The sequence below is a fragment of the Tachysurus fulvidraco genome, chromosome 5 (assembly GCF_022655615.1).
Source record: "Tachysurus fulvidraco isolate hzauxx_2018 chromosome 5, HZAU_PFXX_2.0, whole genome shotgun sequence".
In the NCBI taxonomy this organism is placed as follows: Eukaryota; Metazoa; Chordata; class Actinopteri; order Siluriformes; family Bagridae; genus Tachysurus; species Tachysurus fulvidraco.
The window spans coordinates 4350870-4361636 of record NC_062522.1 but is presented as its reverse complement, the minus strand read 5'-3'; positions in this window follow the sequence as shown (position 1 = coordinate 4361636).

Sequence of the window (10767 nt, the reverse complement as noted above, 5' to 3'; positions counted from 1 at the left end):
AAACTGGCCCAGTGGTATCGCCGCAGGCAGAAGCTTTTTTTTATCGCTGACAGCACCAAAGTGCCACCCTGCCAAGATCAAACCAATGCCTTGATGTCAAACGGTACTAGAGTGAGTAAAGCAACACATCTCCTGATAGACACGCAAAACCTTCAGTCCTCATTACAACCAAGATGCTGCTCAAAGCTTCAGCTATTCCTGACTAAATAGTTACATAAGAGTCCGTAAACCGAGGCATCTGTCCTCGGTTCCTCAGTACCCCCAAGCAGGTGAAATGAAGAACGGGTTGATAAGGAAGATGGAGGGGGGAACCCTCAGTTTGACCTGACACTCCACTGCTACCTGCTGTGATCCACAAAAGGAGCCAATCCCAAAGTTCTCAGAAGAAAAGAGTGCAGATAATGAGAAGGCGAGATCTCTAGAAAGAGCTCAGTCTCTCGGCTCTAATCGGCCTCTCACTACTTTGTGCACCATGAATAAGATTTATGCTCTTTATTTGAGCCATTATTTGACATTTCTTCTTCTTTTTTTGAACGCCCCCCACTCATCCTGCACTCATTCACATTCTCTTTGTGGAATTGTTGGATTTGCTCGGTCTTGAAAAACGAAGAGAATTCGAGAAATTATCCCGAGAAACGCATCGCAAATTGATTAAGCCCTCAAACATTTATGAGCCGAGGTGGAAACTCAAGAGAGTGTGGTGGTGAGAGTGGTGCCTCCATGTCACTTCTTACTGGGACTAGATTTGTGGTTCACAAACTTGATACCTAGTCCAGGGGTTGCAGAAGATCTTATTTTGGACAGTGTATCTCAACCAGAACTGTGGGTACACCTGGTATCTACCCACTGTGTGTCATCGTTCCCTTTCTAACATCTCATTTCTCCATGTAGCCTGAGATGTCATAAACATTTTTCTACTTCTATAATCTTCCATTTTAATCCCATTTGTGACACTCCTCCGAAGCACAAAGCGAGACGGCCCGTCAAACGCATCAGGCTTTCTTCCTAAACATCCATAGCATCGAGGTTATGATTAGAAAGTCACAGCGGAGCTTGTGCTCACCAGGACGCCGACATACTGACTCTATAGCAACTCAAAAGCTCTAAAAACAAGATGAGCCAACAATGAATATTCAGTTTTTTTTTTCCTTTTCTAAAAAACCTTTAATCTTAAGAAACCAACAGTCGGCCCACAATTCCCTTTTCTCAAGCTTCATTATCCATTTCGGTAAAAAAAAAAAAAAAAGATGCTGAGCTCTGCAATTCTGTCACCTTGAAAAGGTCAGATTAAATGGATTGGCATACGCTTGCAAGGAAAGAATTGGTCACAGCACTCATGCCGAGGTGCTTCGTCCATCAAAAAGAGTGGCACAACCCAGGCTTGTGACAAAATGTTTGTGGCTAATCCCTAATGAGCTGAATCAGCAAGAAAAACAAAACGAAGCAGAAACAGGGCAACAATTATTCGTTTATGGAGTTAGCAGGGTTGAAAAGGGAAGTCCAAATAGAGTCATTACACATTGACTCGAGACTGGGAGGTCAGCTGTGGTTCAGGATTTAACAAATAGACGGCGTTAAAATAATTAACCAGGAAAAGCCATTAATCTTGGGATTAGACAAAAGGAAAGAGCGTGGAGTTACGGAGCATCCATCACAATTGGCTTAACAGCATTTACACGCATCCGTATCTCCGTTCAGACATTCACGAGTTAATGAGAAGACTTTTTTTTTTTTTACAAATAAAGTCAATTAAGATTATTAAACATTTATTAAACAAACAGACTAGTGGCATAAATCTAAAAATAACCATCTTTTAACCAGAACTACTTACATTCTTATCAGCGACGATTTTAAAATTGTCCATATTATAAAATACACAGTGGATTCTGATTGGACAGAAATTGAAGCTGGATTCTGATTGGACAGAAATTGTTGATTCGTTTTCTGGAACAGCAGCTTTAGGATAACGAAGTAAACTTAATCAAACAAAAAAAACTCTAACTCTGACACGCTCGCTCGGGTACGTTATCGTTTCCATAGCAACAGCTCGTTCGCAGGGACTCGTCCGTTAGTCGCTCCACATAACCGGATTAAAAACAGCATGGTGTTGTTTATATGATTTATACGTTTTTATAAAGGAGATGTTTATTTCATTTAACTCTCTGGTGTCTTATAAACTGTTTATAACCGCTCTAATAGGAACTAAACTGCTTCGGAGAAAATCTTAGCAAGAAAAATAATATTCATTCCTAATACAGCTGAAAATCTCCACAGGTCCTGATTTTATTCTCAACTTTTATGTAGCAAAAGCTTCAGACTGATTATTATTTTTTTAATATATATATATATATTTCGAAAAAGATCTAAAACAAACGAAGGATGCTGAAGCAAACTGCAGCATTTCTGATCTGTTCTTGTTGTGGTACATCAGCAGACCGTTTTTATTATTATGCAACTGAGCATTTGAGGGTTAAGGGCCTTACTCAGGAGCCCGGCAGTGGCAGCTTGGTGGACCTGGGACTCAAATCAAATCAAATTTTCTTTGTCACATACACATACATACAGGGTACGATATGAGGTGAAATGCTTTATGCAACTGTCCGGTATAAGAATAAAGAATCTAAAAAAAGTATGAAAAAGCAAAAAATAAAATGAGAATAAAATAATAAGAAAGTATAAACTATATAAGAAAACTATATAAAAATATGAAATATGTGGAGAATATGAAGAAATAATGTATATACATAAATATACATATACATAAATGTGTATGGTTTTTAAAGATTGTCCTTAAAGTGTCCAGGTGCAGTATGAAGAAGAACGGCGGGCATAGATGCCTTTATCATCACCACATATACATTACAGCACAGTGGAATTCTTTTCTTCACATACCCCAACTGAGGAGGTTGGGGTCAGAGTGCAGGGGCAGCTATAATACAGCGCCGCCAGAGCAGGGAGGGTTAAGGGCCTTGCTCAAGGGCCCAACAGTGGCAGTTTGGCTGTGCTGGGCCTTAAACCCCGATCCTACGATCAACAACCCAGAGCCTTAACCAGTTGAGCCACCACTGCCCCCACTGTACGGTGTGTAAATAGTGTATAAAGTGGCACCGTGCTGTGCAAGTCCAGAGTTAACGTGACAGTGACAGTCCAGAGTTAAAGTGTCCGTGTAAAAAAGGTGTGCATAGAACGATGGGGATGGAGAGAGCGGTCCAGTGTTAGATCCTGGGTGTCTCCTGGTTTAAGATCCGGATGGCTTGCGGGATGAAGCTTCTCCTCATCCTCTCTGTGTTTGCTTTCAGGGAGCGGAAGCGTTTCCCTGAACGCAACAAAGAAAAGAGTCCATTGTTGGGACTCACAACCTTCCGACCGGTAGATCAATACCTAAACCTCCAGGAGGACAGTGCTATAAACTGTTTGCTCACACTAACTACAGTATATAACAGATAAATGTATAGTGTTTTGTGGTGCAAACTATATTTTTATAACTATATATGTAACTAATGTAATGTAAACATAAACCTATGTGTATTGTTCTTTAGTTTCTAGAAAAGCCTTTGTGCTGTATTTAATTAAACTGATTATATATAAATATGTCTATAAATGTCTTATCCTGGCTAGTTAGGACACAGAGAGCTCACTTAGGTGTCAAAGCAACAGATCTGACTCATAATTCTGACCTAAAGAGAAGCTCGATGTTCCTCGGTTCTCAGATCCCGAAGCGCTGGAATGTTGTCGGTGTGAACGAGGGGAAAACGTGGGGGAGACGTCGGCAAACTCGCTCACGTCATTATACACGCATGCATTCTTGACTGCTGGTGGGAAAGCTATGCCTAGCTTGGCGTGGGACAGGAGGGGGTGAGTGGAGCCTCTTTGAGTCTTTGTGCCAAATCTTTGTGCTCTTTCTTGAATGAGACAGAGCACCACCTCGCAGAGACAGCCCAGGCAGCCGGCCCATGAAAGACGGGTTGGCAGCCGCGCAGCGTGGAACCAAAGCTGCTGTAAAAAGGGGGCAGCATGGTGAGGATACGATATGTGGCAGAGCCCCCCTGGCATCTCACGCCAGCTCAGCTTTCCACGCCACTCACTCTTCTCGCCTGCGTCAGAACACTGACCTGCCAGCACACACACCCCGGATAATCCGCTAGGAAAATGAGGGCTACACAGGTGGTCCCGCCCCCTGACGATCTTAGCCACGCTATGCATCTTTACCCACTGTCTCTCTGCTACATTTACAGTCATCTGGAAACAAAAGAGTGTTTAAACATCAGAAATCTGTCTTTTTAAGGATGATATGGGGAGATCGGTTTCTCCTGGGGGTTCCACTGATCAGCTTCAAACTTTGTCTGGATGTTTTTCTTCCTGATGTTGCTTCTGATAGACAAAGTGTCTCAAAATTTCTACACACACCAGGGACATCACTGTGTATTGTTACAGCAGTTCAATGTTTTTGCCTAATCACAGAAAGGATCCAGTCAGCTTACTTTTTAAATGTGTTAAAATCGGTTCTAAAAATGTAGAAGTTTAGCCCTGACCCATAAAAGGTGATTGGTTTGTTAGTTTTTCCCTCAATGAGTTTTTTCCTTTCAGGCCAAAGAAAAAAGGACAGTTTTAGTTTGTTAAAGGTTCATTAAGCTGTCATTAAGATGTCAGTTATAAAGACTGTACAGTATGGCGAGAAATTCATTCATTATATAAAAACCCCATTAAATCTAAAGTTTTGAGAAGTTCCTTGGATCTTCTTAGTGAAGGAACCTGTTACAGGTCCTATATGATTAGGTACTGTATGGTTAATGAAGAATGCTTAAAAGTTCTAAATTATTTATAAAAATAAAAGTTTTATCCTCACAGAACGTTTAACCGTTTCAGCCCATGAATACACATTTGTTTTTCTTTTTGAGAATGTTCTTTTTCCGTATCATTATTAAATACATACATGTTTTAAAAGCCCCCAGAAAAGTTCCCAAGATCCCCTGGGAGTTCATGACTCAATCAGAACTTCAAAGTCGTGCTGGAAAGTATGTTAAAATGGAAACCATTAGCTGTAATTACTCAGCTCCTATACAGAGAACCTGTGGCCGTGTGTGTGTGTGTGTGTGTGTGTGTGTGTGTGTGTGTGTGTGTGTGTGTGTGTGTGTGTGTGTGTGTGTGTGTGTGTGTGTGTGTGCTGAGAGGGAAGATTCTCAGGAGAGTGGAAAAGACAGTAGACCTGCAGCTTTTTTTGTGTGTATGTGATGAAAGAGACTCATTCTCCCAGCTCATGATCCACGAGCATTCTTCAGGGTCACTTAAGCAGAACACACACACACACACACACACACACACACACACACACACACACACACACACACACACACACACACACACACTCCTGTCTCTGCATTTACCCCAAATCTAATAATACCCACTAGCTACTTTATTTTCTTTTCTGTGTATTATTAGTAGTGTGAATGAACAGAACCTGCACAGTCACAAATACATCCATCATCTCTTCGAGAGGAGAGGAGGAGGAGGAGGAGGAGGAGGAGGAGGAGGAGGAGGAGGAGAGGAGGAGAGGAGAGGAGAGGAGAGGAGAGAGGAGGAGGAGGAAGAGGAGGAGAGGAGAGGAGAGGAGAGAGGAGGAGGAGGAGTGAGGAGGAGGAGAGGCAGAGGAGAGGAGGGAGAGGAGGGAAGCGGAGGAGGAGGAGGAGGAGGAGGAGAGAGGAGAGGAGGGCTTCTCTCTTAGTGGATATGATTCGCTATTCTTCTTATTATACGGATTCTATTCGTGGTCTCTTCTCTTCTCTCATCTTCTTCTTCTTTTTCTTCTTCTTCTTCTTCTTCTTCTTCTTCTTCTTCTTCTTCTTGTCTCTTCTCTTCTTTTCTCTTCTTTTCCCTTCTCTCTTCTCTTTTCTCCTCTCTTCTTCTTCTTCTTCTTCTTCTTCTTCTTCTTCTTCTTCTCATCTCTTCTCTTCTCGCCTCTTCTCATCTCTTCTCTTTTCTTCTTCTTCTTCTTTTTCTTCTTCTTCTCTTCTTTCTTACATCATTTAGAACCATTAAATGTTCTATCGTTGGGTCTTGATACCAGCAGGTTCTTTGTCGATCTCTAAGGTTTTATTATTAACCTTTAAGAGTGTAAAGCTTCGGGTTGATTGTGATTCTGTTGTGATTCAGTTGTGATTCAGTTGTGATTCAGTGATTCTGTTGTGATTCAGTTGTGATTCAGTTGTGATTCAGTTGTGATTCTGTTGTGATTCAGTTGTGATTCAGTTGTGATTCTGTTGTGATTCTGTTGTGATTCAGTTGTGATTCAGTTGTGATTCAGTAATTCTGTTGTGATTCAGTTGTGATTCAGTTGTGATTCAGTTGTGATTCTGTTGTGATTCAGTGATTCTGTTGTGATTCAGTTGTGATTCAGTTGTGATTCAGTTGTGATTCAGTTGTGATTCTGTTGTGATTCAGTTGTGATTCAGTTGTGATTCTGTTGTGATTCTGTTGTGATTCAGTTGTGATTCAGTTGTGATTCAGTAATTCTGTTGTGATTCAGTTGTGATTCAGTTGTGATTCTGTTGTGATTCAGTGATTCAGTTGTGATTCAGTTGTGATTCAGTTGTGATTCTGTTGTGATTCTGTTGTGATTCAGTTGTGATTCAGTTGTGATTCTGTTGTGATTCTGTTGATCTGGAACTGGAAGGTTCTATATGGAACCCTTTCAGATGGGGAAACATCTTGTTGTATGGTTCTCTTGGGTCTAAATTAAAGGAACAGGGAGAATTAAAATTGGGGTTTTCACAGCGATGACACATTTGGTTCCCCAAAGAACCGTTCACTAAATGTTTCCACTGATTTCTCAGTGCCATAAAGAATAGTTTTGTCTAAGGAACCTTTTTTGTAGTACAGATAACCGTTTGTGTAATGGGAACATTCCATGGAAGTAAAAGGTTCTTTATACAGCCTGACATATTATTTAAGAACCTTTATTTTTAAGAGTTATAAAACACTATAAAGTGAAAACACTGGGTTTTAGGCATCTATGAAGAACCTGTAGGGTTCTAGGGCCCTAAGAAAAAACCATTAATGGTGCTAAAGAGAGGACATACAGTAAGAGGACTCTCACGTGTTCCTCAATGGTTCTTTAAGCATATGTTGGCTAATTAAGTGTTTTCTTTTTTAATATTTTCCTAGACACTCTGTAGAGGTTCTCACTCAAGGGTTCTCTGTTTTTGGTTCTCTGTCAACAGAAGCTTTAAGAACCATCCAGATGGACAGGAACCTGGAAGAACCTTGTCCACCTGTGAGGATGGTGTATCAGTGGAATCAGTGTTGTGCTGTTATGGGAAGATAATCATCAAATGGTCTGCATTTCTTTCCTGACCTCACACACAAACACACTCACACACACACACACACACACACACACACACACACACACACACACACACACACACACACACACACACACACACTGAAATGAGACCTACGCCATCATTGGATTGCTTTCCTTCACATAAAGACGTGCTGAGTGATGCCTTTCTCCCGCCTCAATTTTCCCTCCTTAAGCAGCACGAGGTCATGCAGGCACGAGTCACGGAGCTTCGGAATCTTGTAATACTTCCGCAGGAACACTGAGGGAAAACAATCGACGGGATCATATCAGTGAAATGGACACCAGGCTGCGGTTTGCGCTTGCGATGGCCACCTGTTTGAGTCTGCAGGAATAAGCAGCGTCCTTTGTGGCACATTTCGACACGTTATTTACTCCTCCTTCCGCTTCAGAAACCTTTTTCTTCTCCTCCCCCCCTGTGTGTCGTTACACTCTACACCTCGTCATGGTTACCTCGTCACGTCTCTTCTATAAGTCTGGTCCAGACAGACGCTAACGCCTCTTCCAGGAACTGCTTGTCTCCACTAGAACAAAAGGTCTTCGATTTAAAGATTTTACACGACATTCTTTTTATTTCAAACTCCAGAATTAACTGTAGCATTAAAATGTTTATAGAAAGAAGCTTCCCTTTAACTAGATGACCTGAAAAGAGGTTTTGGTAGACAGCAGATTCTCTTGAACGTCTATAAAACAGGCTTCAGTGAGCAGCATTGCCATGCAGCCAGACAGTGGACTTATTAAAAGAAGCAATACACGATGCACCATCCTTCGTATTTGTAACCGCGTGGGGACTCAGACGATCCGGAACACGATCCCAAACACAGTTTTGTCCTTCGCGAGGACGTTTTCGCTCGTCCTCATGAACCTGACGTGCGGCTTGTTGTGATATGTTATCGTTTCTATGGTAACAGCTCGTTCATACGTACGTTGTACGGCTTTGAAAATCGTCGATACGGCGAAGTTTGTTTGTTTTTGTTTTTTACATCTGGTTCAAGAGAGAGAAAAAAAGAGAGTAACTATAAACTGATAAAAAGTTACAGCATGACATTTCTTAGCAAAGAAAATGTCGGAATCACGGTTACGGGAAATCTGTGTACTTGAATAAAATGAAAATAATCGACTTTGGCTTGTAAACCGTGACTCCGCTTCATCACACAAGAGGTTGTTAGTTTATTATGACTAACTGAGAACAAGAGCGTTTTATACTTTTAATAATTAAACTTAAATAATAAACATCAGAGATTTACAAAGCTATTATATGTACCCAGGTATTCTCTTCTTTATATCTATTATTAATGTTTGTACATACAGTAAGAGTATCTTACAGGAATAATAACGAGGCTTTATTCAAATTTCGCGTAATCCTCGAAATAATAAGAGAATCTGAAACAAAGTACATTGTTTGTTTATTTAAGTACCTTTCTTTTTTTCAGACCCTCCAGGATTTCATGTTAGATTTTGTAGTTTTTTTTTGTTTGTTTGTTTTTTGTTTTTTTTCTTTGTTTTTTTTTTTTTTTTTTTTTTTTTTTGAATTTCGAAATCGCGAGCACAGGTTTCGTCTTCTGAACTCCTCACAGTGAGAGACATATGTGTCGACTTTCTCTGAAAGCCCTACTCATGTGAACATAAGAGCGAGGAATCTGCGTACATTTTGATTCGACAAATTTTATTCGAGTTTGCTTGATTTTGCCCAAATTTCCGAGAACGCAAAAAAGGAGGAGCCTGATATGAGTAATAACAACATAAAAAAGGAGGAGCCCGATATGAGTAATAACAACATAAAAAAGGAGGAGCCTGATATGAGTAATAACAACATAAAAAAGGAGGAGCCTGATATGAGTAATAACAACATAAAAAAGGAGGAGCTGATATGAGTAATAACAACATAAAAAAGGAGGAGCTGATATGAGTAATAACAACATAAAAAGGAGGAGCTGATATGAGTAATAACAACATAAAAAAGGAGGAGCCTGATATGAGTAATAACGACATAAAAAACAACAAAAGTATTTTATTTTAGAAGTTAAAGTGCTAATTAAAAAATGTAATCTGAAATTAAAAACTATTTACATTAAGACAATATTATTTATTTGTTTATTTATTTATTTATTTATTTATTTATTTATTTATTTATTTATTTATTTATTTATTTATTTATTATGGATATAATTCTATTCTTTCTGGTCTCAAGCACAGACGCAGTTCAAACCTGGTCACAGAGACAGACTTTGACCTGAGAAGGTTAAAACACAACCTGAATAGCCGTGATGACGCTACGAGACTAGGATCACCTCAAAGACACATTATAAAGCCATTAGTCACAGGGTGAGAGTCTGAATCAAGCTGCATACTTCCAGTCAGTTGAGATTATTCCGATGCCGCTTTAGAAAGTCCGACCTCAGTTCCCAGAACTGGTTGTGTGGGACACCTTCTCATTTCCAGTAAGACTTTTGTGCAGTGAAATCATATAAAATAGGAATAAATCCTATGTAATCATTGATATAACGGAATATTTATGGAAGGAATCTTCAGTGTCGCTTTTTCGAGGGAAGGAGAAGTGAAAGTTGTGCATGTGGAGTTTGCATGTTCTCCCCGTGCCACGGGGGTTTCCTCCGGGTACTCCAGTTTCCTTCCCCGGTCCAAAGACATGCATGGTAGGTTGATTGGCATCTCTGGAAAATTGTCCGTAGTGTGTGTGTGTGAATGAGAGTGTGTGTGTGCCCTGTGATGGGTTGGCACTCCGTCCAGGGTGTATCCTGCCTCGATGCCAGATGACGCCTGAGATAGGCACAGGCTCCCCGTGACCCGAGGTAGTTTGGATAAAGCGGTAGAAGATGAATGAATGAATGAATACACAACCATATAAGGTACGACACACTGCGTAGTGTCTGGGTTATAAAAACGACAGACACCCTTATCCAGAGCGACTTAGATTTTATCTCATTTTTATACACCTGAGGGTTAAGGGCCTGGCTCAGGGGCCCAGCAGTAGTAATCCAACACCTTAACCACTAGGCTACCACATCCCACATACGGCATTATATAAATCAAAATTGAATAAGGATGAACTAAGAATATTAATTAAGTAGAATTTACTATCCAGGTGGCAAAGGGAGTAAAGTAGAAATGTAAATATGAAAATCTGCATGTAAATTCTGTTGTTTAAAAGTATTTATTCACTCATTTATAGAAGCAGCCTTTATTTTGTCACATATACATTACAGGTCAGTGAAATTCTTCCTTTACTTATCCCAACATTTGAAGTCGGTATCAGAGCCCAAGGTCAGATATGATACAGTGTCCAGGGAGCAGAGAGGGCCAGGGGCCTTGCTCAAGGGCCCAACAGTGAACCCCTAACTGGAACCCCCGATCCTCCAATCAACAACCCATAGCCCTAAACGAGCCAC